Raw genomic sequence first — 13,732 nt, 5'->3', positions numbered from 1 at the left:
CCCTGACCACCCTGCCCTATGCTTAGGGAAGTGTTTCCGGAAGTACCACACACAGGTACACTATTAGCATAGGGATTGCGTGACACAGGACAGGCACACAGGGCTCTTAGGGCCCTTTCACACAGAGCTGCTGCAAACCTCTCCTTTCACCTGGGACAAAGTGCATAACGCACTTCACCACATCTCTGGGCGATTAGCGCAATGCACATTGTCCCATGGGGAAGGAGAGGTTTGTCCTATAAAGGTAAAAAAAGCAAAACAAAAAAAAAAAATCACCGGTAAGCAAAAAAGTTAATGTTCTGTTCCAAAAGTTCAATAAAGTTTATAAAAGTTAATGTTCTGTTCAAATGTTATTATAAAGTTCATGTTAATAAATTTATTGCGTTGCGGCCCTTTTTTTTTTGTTTTTTTTTACCTTCTAGGTGGACCAAGCGAATACTTTAGGGTGTCTACTTTCCGAAATGGGGTCATTTGCCCAGACAGTTTCTACTGTCTGGGCATTGTAGAACCTCAGGAAACATGACGGGTGCTCAGAAAGTCAGAGCTGCTTCAAAATGCGGAAATTCACATTTTTGTACCATAGTTTGTAAACGCTATAACCTTTGAGCAAACCGATAAATATACACTTATTGCATTTTTTTTTATCAAAGACATGTAGAACAATAAATTTGTCCCCTGTGCCCTTCATCACCCCACTTATTAGTCCCCTGTGACCCTGTGCCTGTGTGCTGTCTGCCAATAGTGACAGTACATCAGCACCCCAGTCCCTGTCATCCATACCTGTTTTTGGCAAATCATTAGGGTTAGTAGGGTTCATCATAGGGAGTTATTAGGGTTAGAGCTCTTGTTTTAGGGTAAGTTAGACGTTTATTGAAAAAAAAAAATATAATAATAATATAATAATAATAAAAAAATATTGGGGACGTCCGTACTTGTCCCCGATTATAAATACTCTGTTTCAAACCCCCCCATACCTCCGAACCTCTATCTTCTACCAGTGATATAAAGCTGCACTTCTTTTGGAGCAATTTTATTTTACCATTTTTTTCTGAATATATATATATATATATATATATATATATATATAAATTTTACAAAATGTCTCAACGGGTGTACAGCGCCGAAGAGGTCTGACTCTGACAGTGGAGTCTGACTCTGACAGTGGAGAAGAAGAATCCTTTCTTGTGTATAGCTCTTCTTCTGATTCATCAGTTGACGAACCCTCTCACAGACGCAGTAGAGTTAGCAGCGCATAAGCTTCTACAAATGGCCCCAGCTGGACCTCTGCTACTAACTTTGTACCTCAGTTGCCGGACTTTACGGCCACTGCAGGCATTCATGTAAACACTGCAGGTTTCACGGAAGCTGATTTTTTCCACCTTTTTTTTTCTGATGAATTGATAGACATGATGGTGGAGCAAACTAATCTTTATGCCAATCAATTTTTAGCCGCCCACCCCAACTCATACTATGCAAGACCCCTTCAGTGGACTCCCACGACCCCTTTGGAGATGAAAATTTTTTGGAGTCTAATACTTAATATGGGGATAATTAAAAAACCATCACTACGGTCATATTGGAGTAATGACCTTTTACATTACACGCCACTATACCGCACCATTATGTCCAGTACCCGATTCGAAAGTCTCCTGAAATTTCTACATTATAACAATAATGCAGATTGTCCACCCCCTAATGATCCTAGATATGATCATTTATAATGATCTATAATCGGCCGAATTTTGTATAAACTCAAGTTTGCCCAGGTCTACACCCCCCAAAAACATCTGTCCATTGATGAATCCCTTGTGCACTTCAAGGGCAGACTACATTTTGCCAATACCTGCCCAACAAACGGGCCAGATATGGCATCAAACTCTACAAACTATGTGAAAGCCAAAGTGGCTATACACATAAATTTTGAGTTTACGAGGGAAAAGATTCTAAAATTGAACCCCCAGAGTGCCCCCCTCTCCTTGGAATAGCATTAAAAATAGTATGGGACTTGATTCACCCCCTGCTAGGTCAAGGGTACAACTTGTACCTTGACAACTTCTACACAAGTGTCCCACTACTGAAATGCCTGTTTTCCAGAGACACTGTTGCATGCGGTACTATCAGACGAAACCAAAAACATCTGCCTAAAAATTTTATAGACCAAAGGATTAGGCCTCTTTCACACTACAGTTTTTTGCGTTCCGTATACGGTCCGTTTTTTGCATTCCGTATACGGTCCGTATACGGAACCATTCATTTCAATGGTTCCGCAAAAAAACGGAATGTGTTCCGTATGCATTCCGTTTCCGTATTTCCGTTTTTCCGTTCCGTTGAAAAGATAGAACATGTCCTATATTTGGCCGCAAATCACAGTCCGTGGCTCCATTCAAGTCAATGGGTCCGCAAAAAAAACGGAACACATACGGAAATGCATCCGTATGTCTTCCGTATCCGTTCCGTTTTTTGCGGAACCATCAATTGAAAATGTTAGGCCCAGCCCAATTTTTTATATGAAATTACTGTATACTGTATTTGCCATACGGAAAAACGGAACGGAACAACGGAACGGAAACGGAACCACAACGGAAGCAAAAAACGGAACAACGGATCCGTGAAAAACGGAACGCAAAACACTGAATTCAACATACTGTAGTGTGAAAGAGGCCTAAGAGTGAGGGAAAGCAGGGCAGTTTGCAGTGATAACATGATGCTTGTTAAGTACAAGGACAAGCGTGACGTCAGTGGCGTAGGGATAGCCATAGCAACCATAGCAGTGGCTATGGGGCCCTACGCCACTGGGGGCCCGTCCCGGACTGCATTCATATTTTTTTTTATTTTTTTTTTTTTTTTTTTTTTACACATCCAGGTGGGCGGGGCTTGGGCGGTCCGCGGCTGTAGTGGGCGGGGCTTGGGCGGTCCGCGGCTCGGGCCTGGCTGGGGGGGAAGCCAAGGAAGCAGAGGAGTAGTCAGGTCAGGACTGGAGTAGGCGGGCCCGAGGCGCACTGCTGCACGAGCAGAAGATGAGGTAGGCCAGTGAAGGGGGGATCTGTGGAGGACACTGGGGGGGGGGATCTGTGGAGGACACTGAAAGGGGGGGGATCTGTGGAGGACACTGAAGGAGGGATCTGTGGAGGACACTGAAGGAGGGATCTGTGGAGGACACTGAAGGGGGGATCTGTGGAGGACACTGAAGGGGGGATCTGTGGAGGACACTAAAGGGGGGATCTGTGGAGGACACTAAAGGGGGGATCTGTGGAGGACACTAAAGGGGGGATCTGTGGAGGACACTAAAGGGGGGATCTGTGGAGGACACTAAAGGGGGGATCTGTGGACGACGCTAAAGGGGGGATCTGTGGACGACACTAAAGGGGGGATCTGTGGACGACACTAAAGGGGGGATCTGTGGACGACACTAAAGGGGGATCTGTGGACGACACTAAAGGGGGGATCTGTGGACGACACTAAAGGGGGGATCTGTGGACGACACTAAAGGGGGGATCTGTGGACGACACTAAAGGGGGGATCTGTGGACGACACTAAAGGGGGGATCTGTGGACGACACTAAAGGGGGGATCTGTGGACGACACTAAAGGGGGGATCTGTGGAGGACACTAAAGGGGGGATCTGTGGAGGACACTAAAGGGGGGATCTGTGGAGGACACTAAAGGGGGGATCTGTGGAGGACACTAAAGGGGGGATCTGTGGACGACACTAAAGGGGGGATCTGTGGACGACACTAAAGGGGGGATCTGTGGACGACACTAAAGGGGGGATCTGTGGACGACACTAAAGGGGGATCTGTGGACGACACTAAAGGGGGATCTGTGGACGACACTAAAGGGGGAATCTGTGGACGACACTAAAGGGGGGATCTGTGGACGACACTAAAGGGGGGATCTGTGGACGACACTAAAGGGGGGATCTGTGGACGACACTAAAGGGGGGATCTGTGGACGACACTAAAGGGGGGATCTGTGGACGACACTAAAGGGGGGATCTGTGGACGACACTAAAGGGGGGATCTGTGGAGAACACTAAAGGGGGGATCTGTGGACGACACTGAAGGGGGGGGGGAATCTGTGGACGACACTTAAGGGGGGGATCTGTGGACGACACTTGGGGGGATGTTGGGGTGGGAGGTCCTGGAGGGGTGTTTGGGTGGGAGCTCTGGAAGGGGTGGGAGGTCCAATAGGTATGTGGGGGTGGGAGATCCGGGAGGGGGGGCCCATAATTTTTTTTGCTATGGGGCCCAGTCATTTCTAGCTACGCCCCTGCGTGACATCCTTGTACTTACTACCATACATTCTGACAGATCCCCCCCCAGGGCCGGCCTTTGGGGTGTGCGGGCTGTGCGGCCGCACAGGGCGCCATAGCAACAGGGGCGCCGGGCGGCCGACAGCCCGCAATGTAATATGGGCAGGCGAGGCGGCACTTATGTTTTCCCACGGGGGGCCCCCCCCCCTCCTATATTCAGCAGGGGGCGCCCGGCGCCCGTTGCGGTTTAAAAAAAAAAAAGTTGCTTATATAAGTTGGGGGCGGCTGGCGTCGCCCCTCACTCTGCGCCGCCTGAGTGGCTGAGGCTGAGCGCTTGCCGCTCTAAAGAATCCTGCGCCTGTTAATGTAGCGTGGCCGAGCTCTGTTAGGTCCGCGGTACAGGAGCTTTTGTTTCCTGTACCCGGCCGGACTGACAGGAAGTGCTCACTTAGTGTGCACTTCCTGTCAGTCCGGCCGGGTACAGGAAACAAATGCTCCTGTACCGCGGACCTAACAGAGCTCGGCCACGCTACACTAGAGGTGGAGGTGGGACGTGGGAGTAGAAAGAGAGTGACAAGGGGGGAGGGGGGAGGAACGAAAGAGAGTGACATGGGGGGGGGGGGAATAATGAGAGTGGGGGGGGGGGAGAATAATGAGAGTGGGGGGGGGAATAATGAGAGTGGGGGGGGGGAAATAATGAGAGTGGGGGGGGAAATAATGAGAGTGGGGGGGGAAATAATGAGAGTGGGGGGGGGGGGGAAATAATGAGAGTGGGGGGGGGAAATAATGAGAGTGGGGGGGGGGGAAATAATGAGTGGGGGGGGGAAATAATGAGAGTGGGGGGGGGGAAATAATGAGAGTGGGGGGGGGAAATAATGAGAGTGGGGGGGGAAATAATGAGAGTGGGGGGGGGAAATAATGAGAGTGGGGGGGGGGAAATAATGAGAGTGGGGGGGGGGAAATAATGAGAGTGGGGGGGGGAAATAATGAGAGTGGGGGGGGGAAATAATGAGAGTGGGGGGGGAAATAATGAGAGTGGGGGGGGGGAAATAATGAGAGTGGGGGGGGGAAATAATGAGAGTGGGGGGGGGAAATAATGAGAGTGATGGGGGGGGGAAATAATGAGAGTGATGGGGGGGAAATAATGAGAGTGATGGGGGGGGAAATAATGAGCGTGACAAGGGAGGGCGGGTGGAATAATGAGAGTGACAAGGGAGAGGGGGGATAATGAGAGTGACAAGGGAAGGGGGGGGGGAAAGAGTGACAAGAGAGGGAGGGGGGGGGGGGAGAGAGTGACAATGGAGTCCCCAGAGCCAGACTGCAGCCAGAGTCCAGATCATCTAATTGTCCTGGCGGTAAGTAGACAATGCAATATGTTTATTATTTAATTGTTTAGTTATTAATACTACATTGGAAACGAATTTTCTCAGCTGGACACCGGCCGACACTGCGCATGCGCTGGGAGCCTCACCAGCGGTTAGGGTAGGGAAAAAGCACTGGCCCGTACGTAATTTTTCCCTTCCCTAACCGCTGGTGAGGCTCCCGATGCATGCGCAGTGTCGGCCGGTGTTCAGCTGAGAACATCCATCCGATCCCTGCGCCTGCACATTGGCCCATAGTTTTTCCCTACCCTAACCGCCGGCGAGGCTCCTGGCGCAGGCGCACTCTGCTGTGAAATTTCCCTAACCTGTCGTTGTGCGCCTGCGCGGCGCTGCACACCTCCTCATGTCATGTCCGGTGCGACCGGAAGTGACGAGGGTAGGGAAATCTCACGAACTAGGGAAGTATAACATTACACCGGCCTTTGGGGTGTGAGGGCTGGTAACTACTTGGTTGGATAGTCAGCCAGCCTATGCCATGATGCCAGCAACAAGCAGTGTTTTTTTTTTTTTTTTTTGGGGGGGGGGGGGGGGGGGCGCCACAAGGTTATCTCGCACAGGGCGCCTGAACACCTAAGGCCGGCCCTGTCCCCCCCTGTTCCAGTTCGTGGATCCACAGAATCAGTCCCCAAACCTGTGTGCATCCAGGACTATAATAAGTTTATGGGAAGGGTGGATCTGTCAGACCAGGTACTGCAACCACACACTGCCCTCCGCAAAACTCGGGCGTGGTATAAAAAATTGGCATTGCACCTGACGCAAATTGCCCTCTATAATGCTTTTGTAATATACAGAAGAACAGGAAACAGAGGAAAATTCCTGCACTTTCAAGAAAATGGGGAACAGGAAGGGGAAGGGAGCAGGGCCACAGGAAGTGAGAGCAGAATAATACGAGGACAGCATTTCCCTGGGGTAGTTCCCCCCCACAGAGACACGGAGAAGGCCACAAAAAAGGTGTCGGGTATGCTCCAGAAATGGAATCAGGAAAGACACAATTCATCATTGTGAGACGTGCCCCTCAAAGCCGGGTCTTTGCATAAAAGATTGCTTTAGAATCTACCACACCTCTGTTGACTTTTAACTAAACCCCCTTTGATCATTTTATAAAACACCCCCTTGAAACTGTATTCTGGTAAAAATTCTAATTTCCCGTTTCTCCACATTTCAATTGGCATTCTAATAAATCCCATAACAAAGCTAAAAATTCTCATTACACCCCTAGATAAATACCTTGACGGGTGTTGTTTTATAGAAGGGGACTAGAACTTTGTATGTTCTGGTAGCTCAGTGCCTCTGCAATGTGATGACATATAATATACAACATATTTCTTTGATATAATTTGAGACACTTGTTTCTTTTAGCTGCTATATTTGGCGACTATGTCCTACCATATAAAGCTGATATATATATAAAATGTGTAGGATAACGAATACATAAGCTGTTGCTTATCAGTACACTGAACTTTACAGTGGCGGTCCTGGCATTTGGAACCCTGCAGTGCGCCCATACAGCAGTTTACGGCCACATATGAAGTGTTGCCATATTCAGGAGAGAATGGGTAACAAATTGTGGGTGTAATTTACTCTGTTAGCCCTCGTGAAAATAAATAATGTGGGCCTAAAGAGACATTTTCTTGTAAAAAATTAAGATTTTCCTTTTTACAGCCAAATATTTCTAAATTCTATGAAACGCTTGTTGGGTCAAAGTGCTCGCTACATGCCTTGAAAAATTCCTTGGGGGGTGTAGTTTCCAAAATGGGGTCACTTCTTGGGGTTTTCCACTGAGGAGGTACCTCAGGGTGTCTTCAAATGTGACATGGCACCTGAAAATTGTTCCAGCGAAATCTGCCCTTCAAAAGCCATATAGCGGTCCTTTCCTTCTGCGCCCTGCCGTGTTACCATACAGCAGTTTACGGCCACGTATGGGGTGTTTCTGTAAACAGCAGAGTCAGGGCAATAAAGATATAGTCTTGTTTGGCTGTTAACCCTTGCTTTGTTAGTGGAAACAATGGGTTAAAATGGAAAATTAGGCAAAAAAATGAAATTCTCAAATTTCATCCCCATTTGCCAATAACTCTTGTGCAACACCTAAAGGGTTAACAACGTATGTAAAATCAGTTTTGAATACCTTGAGGGGTGTAGTTTCTTAGATGGGGTCACTTTTAGGGAGTTTCTACTCTAGGGGTGCATCAGAGGAGCTTCAAATGGGACATGGTGTAAATAAACCAGTCCAGCAAAATCTGCCTTCCAAAAACCAAACGGCGCACCTTTCACTCTACGCCCCGCTGTGTGGCCGTACAGTAGTTTACGGCCACATATGGGGTGTTTCTGTAAACGGCAGAGTCAGGGCAATAAAGATACAGTCTTGTTTGGCTGTTAACCCTTGCTTTGTTAGTGGAAAACATGGGTTAAAATGTAAAATTAGACAAAAAAATGAAATTCTCAAATTTCATCCCCATTTGCCAATAACTCTTGTGCAACACCTAAAGGGTTAACGAAGTTTGTAAAATCAGTTTTAAATACCTTAAGGGGTGTGGTTTCTTAGATGGGGTCATTTATGGGTGGTTTCTATTATGTAAGGTCTCTTTCACACTTGCGTTGTTCTGTTCGGCATAGAGTTCCGTCGTCGGGGCTCTATGCCGGAAGAATCCTGATCAGTTTTATCCCAATGCATTCTGAATGGAGAGAAATCCTTTCAGGATGCATCAGGATGTCTTCAGTTCCGGACCGGAACGTTTTTTGGCCGGAGAAAATACCGCAGCATGCTGCGCTTTTTGCTCCAGCCAAAAATCCTGAAGACTTGCCGCAAGGCCGGATCCGGAATTAATGCCCATTGAAAGGCATTGATCCGGATCCGGCCTTAAGCTAAACGTCATTTCGGCGCATTGCCGGATCCGACGTTTAGCTTTTTTAGAGTGGTTACCATGGCTGCCTGGACGCTAAAGTCCCGGCAGCCATGGTAAAGTGTAGTGGGGAGCGGGGGAGCAGCATACTTACCGTCCGTGCGGCTCCCGGGGCGCTCCAGAGTGACGTCAGGGCGCCCCAGGCGCATGGATGACGTGATCGCATGGCATGTCATCCATGCGCGTGGGGCGCTCTGACGTGATTCTGGAGCGCCCCGGGAGCCGCACGGACTGTAAGTATACCGCTCCCCCGCTCCCCCGCTCCCCACTCCTACTATGGCAACCAGGACTTTAATAGCGTCCTGGCTGCCATAGTAACACTGAAAGCATTTTGAAGACGCATCCGTCTTCAAATGCTTTCAGTACACTTGCATTTTTCCGGATCCGGCGTGTAATTCCGGCAAGTGGAGTACACGCCGGATCCAGACAACGCAAGTGTGAAAGAGGCCTAAGCCTCGCAAAGTGACTTCAGAGCCTGTAGTTGTCCCTTGGGTTTTTGTAAATTTCTGAAAAATTTCAAGATTTGCTTCTAAACTTCTAAGCCTTATAACATCCCCAAAAAATAAAATATCATTCCCAAAATAATTCAAACATAAAGTAGACATATGGCGAATGTAAAGTCATCACAATTTTTGAGGGTATTACTATGTATTACAGAAGTAGAGAAACTGAAACTTTGAAATTTGCTAATTTTTCCCATTTTTTTGGTAAAATAGGTATTTTTTTATGCAAAAAAATTAACTTTTTTGACCCAATTTTAGCAGTGTCATGAAGTACAATATGTGACGAAAAAACAATCTCAGAATGGCCTGGATAAGTCAAAGTGTTTTAAAGTTATCACCACTTAAAGTGACACTGGTCAGATTTGCAAAAAATGGCCTGGTCCTTAAGGTGAAATAAGGCTGTGTCCTTAAGGGGTTAAGCTAGGGGAGCCGAGGTGGTTAATATCCAAATCAGTTGCGAGTGCCTTCCTCATGGATGAATGAGCCCAGAGAATGCCACTTAAATACTCCCCAGACCATAATGTTGCCACCACCAGTTTGTGTTCTTTCAGCAGTGGTTGCAGGGTGCTTATTCTCTAATGTTTCTCACCTGACATGCCAACACCCATCCGTACAATGAAGCAGAAAATATGACTCATCTGAGAAGGCAACCCTTTGCCCATCAGAGGAGGTCCAATTCTGATACTGCCATGAAAATTAAAGCCTTTTCTGCAGATGCAACTTTGGTAACAGAGGTGCAGTGGCCATCCATCTGCTTTGGATCCTCATACACAGTAGGGTTCGCTGAACTGTTGTGTTAAGACACATGTCTGGTAGTGAGCTGCTCCGCTGTAGCATGTCCGTCCGCTCTTGCGCACCTTTGTAGCCAACATTCACCTTTCACGCCAATGACACGTGGTGCTTTGCAGTTTCCAGGTCACTTATTCACAACGGTGAGATTTCTCCGCTCACTATACACTTTCACCACAGCAGCATGTCAACAGTTTACAAACTGCGCAGTTTCAAAAATACCGCCACCCTTGGCCTGAAAGCCAATAATCATTCCTTTTTGCAACTCTAATATGCACCCGACTGTATGAGCAGAGGAAATCCATGACCAATTTCTTGATGGTACAGATTGACAGGACTACCACCGGAGGTGTAACTTTGACGTTAGACAGTGGCAGCTCATGCGTGACATCTGCTGTTTGCTCAGGCACTTTGAGGAGGCCATTTTATTTGTCATTTACCAGGACTACAGGATACATTATGTCATTGAACTCCTTCATGTCTAGGAGGGGATGCTGATAAATCTGACTGGTGAGTCGACAGACTTAGCACCTACTTCTCATGGCCACCAAAGCCCTGTGTAGGCTGAACTGGCACAGGATGAGGAGGAGGACATAAACACCCAGGAACTGTGCACAGAACTAGGTGGTTTATCTGCCCAAATGACAGGAGAGGATCAAGAGGAACATGAGGAGCTAGAGGGCGGCGACGACGAAGATGATGCAGATGACTCCAACAGACCGTGGCAGTATGCAGTGGAGATGGAGGAAAGGAGTCCCTCTGAGTCTCCTGTGCAAATGGCCAGATGCATGCTGAGTTGCTTGCGTATTGACAGCAGCATTATCACCATTCGGCAGAGGGATGACTACTGGCGCTCCACAATCTTAGACACTTGCTACCGGTCCAAAATGGAGGCCTTTTTTATACCTTCTGAGAGGGATGAAAAAATCAACTATTATCAAGACATCCTTTGTACTCTGTAGTAGTGATGGCTAAACGTTATCCGGGACAGTTCGCGAATGCGTGTTCGCAAACAAATGTTCGCGCGTTCGAGGCGGCCCCATTGACTTTAATGGCAGGCAAACCTAAAAAATCTTCAGGTCATATTTGCAGCCACCAAATACTAGAAGTGCACAAATAGTCCCACAACATGGACAGTAACATTCCAGAGGGGGATCATTGGCAAACATTCCTACAAAAAATATGTATATTAATCAGGGGCCATTTTCATTCATCTTAAAGGGAAACTCTCAAAAATGTGCCCTGCTGGAGCCTAGAAAATTTTAATTTTAGGCCACAGTAGTACAGGCCACGCACATTAGGCATTCACCCGACAGAAAACATCAAGTGATTATGTGGCTGGAGGTATATTAGTCGGTCATTGGATATCAATTTTATTGCAGGCCATTGATATCCAATGACCGACTAATATACCTCCAGCCACATAATCACTTGATGTTTTCTGTCGGGTGAATGCCTAATGTGCGTGGCCTGTACTACTGTGGCCTAAAATTAAAATTTTCTAGGCTCCAGCAGGGCACATTTTTGAGAGTTTCCCTTTAAGATGAATGAAAATGGCCCCTGATTAATATACATATTTTTTGTAGGAATGTTTGCCAATGATCCCCCTCTGGAATGTTACTGTCCATGTTGTGGGACTATTTGTGCACTTCTAGTATTTGGTGGCTGCAAATATGACCTGAAGATTTTTTAGGTTTGCCTGCCATTAAAGTCAATGGGGCCGCCTCGAACGCGCGAACATTTGTTTGCGAACACGCATTCGCGAACTGTCCCGGATAACGTTTAGCCATCACTACTACAGAGTACAAAGGATGTCTTGATAATAGAAGGTATAAAAAAGGCCTCCATTTTGGACCGGTAGCAAGTGTCTAAGATTGTGGAGCGCCAGTAGTCATCCCTCTGCCGAATGGTGATAATGCTGCTGTCAATACGCAAGCAACTCAGCATGCATCTGGCCATTTGCACAGGAGACTCAGAGGGACTCCTTTCCTCCATCTCCACTGCATACTGCCACGGTCTGTTGGAGTCATCTGCATCATCTTCGTCGTCGCCGCCCTCTAGCTCCTCATGTTCCTCTTGATCCTCTCCTGTCATTTGGGCAGATAAACCACCTAGTTCTGTGCACAGTTCCTGGGTGTTTATGTCCTCCTCCTCATCCTGTGCCAGTTCAGCCTACACAGGGCTTTGGTGGCCATGAGAAGTAGGTGCTAAGTCTGTCGACTCACCAGTCAGATTTATCAGCATCCCCTCCTAGACATGAAGGAGTTCAATGACATAATGTATCCTGTAGTCCTGGTAAATGACAAATAAAATGGCCTCCTCAAAGTGCCTGAGCAAACGGCAGATGTCACGCATGAGCTGCCACTGTCTAACGTCAAAGTTACACCTCCGGTGGTAGTCCTGTCAATCTGTACCATCAAGAAATTGGTCATGGATTTCCTCTGCTCATACAGTCGGGTGCATATTAGAGTTGCAAAAAGGAATGATTATTGGCTTTCAGGCCAAGGGTGGCGGTATTTTTGAAACTGCGCAGTTTGTAAACTGTTGACATGCTGCTGTGGTGAAAGTGTATAGTGAGCGGAGAAATCTCACCGTTGTGAATAAGTGACCTGGAAACTGCAAAGCACCACGTGTCATTGGCGTGAAAGGTGAATGTTGGCTACAAAGGTGCGCAAGAGCGGACGGACATGCTACAGCGGAGCAGCTCACTACCAGACATGTGTCTTAACACAACAGTTCAGCGAACCCTACTGTGTATGAGGATCCAAAGCAGATGGATGGCCACTGCACCTCTGTTACCAAAGTTGCATCTGCAGAAAAGGCTTTAATTTTCATGGCAGTATCAGAATTGGACCTCCTCTGATGGGCAAAGGGTTGCCTTCTCAGATGAGTCATATTTTCTGCTTCATTGTACGGATGGGTGTTGGCATGTCAGGTGAGAAACATTAGAGAATAAGCACCCTGCAACCACTGCTGAAAGAACACAAACTGGTGGTGGCAACATTATGGTCTGGGGAGTATTTAGGTGGCATTCTCTGGGCTCATTCATCCATGAGGAAGGCACTCGCAACTGATTTGGATATTAACCACCTCGGCTCCCCTAGCTTAACCCCTTAAGGACACAGCCTTATTTCACCTTAAGGACCAGGCCATTTTTTGCAAATCTGACCAGTGTCACTTTAAGTGGTGATAACTTTAAAACACTTTGACTTATCCAGGCCATTCTGAGATTGTTTTTTCGTCACATATTGTACTTCACGACACTGCTAAAATTGGGTCAAAAAGTTAATTTTTTTGCATAAAAAAATACCTATTTTACCAAAAAATGGGAAAAATTAGCAAATTTCAAAGTTTCAGTTTCTCTACTTCTGTAATACATAGTAATACCCTCAAAAATTGTGATGACTTTACATTCGCCATATGTCTACTTTATGTTTGAATTATTTTGGGAATGATATTTTATTTTTTGGGGATGTTATAAGGCTTAGAAGTTTAGAAGCAAATCTTGAAATTTTTCAGAAATTTACAAAAACCCAATTTGTAGGGACAACTACAGGTCTGAAGTCACTTTGCGAGGCTTAGGCCTCTTTCACACTTGCGTTGTCTGGATCCGTGATAATTGATAATGTGGCTGGAGGTATATTAGATGGTCAATGGATATCAATTTTACAGCAGGCCAGTACAAATACATGTCAAATACATATGTTTAAAAGAACTAAAAATATAAAATTGGATTAAAAACATGGGTAACGAAATCTCCCCTCTTGAAAAAACCCCCAATGATAATAGATGAAATTCAATTAAACATGGTCGCCACAGGTATTAAATTCCTCTGAGATCCATGCCTCATTCATTTTTAGAAATGTGAAGTAGTCCACACTGTCGTGAGCAAGGCGAGTGCGCTTAT

The sequence above is a fragment of the Bufo gargarizans genome, chromosome 5 (genome assembly GCF_014858855.1).
Source record: "Bufo gargarizans isolate SCDJY-AF-19 chromosome 5, ASM1485885v1, whole genome shotgun sequence".
NCBI classification, from domain to species: domain Eukaryota; kingdom Metazoa; phylum Chordata; class Amphibia; order Anura; family Bufonidae; genus Bufo; species Bufo gargarizans.
Note: the sequence above shows the minus strand (reverse complement) of the source record.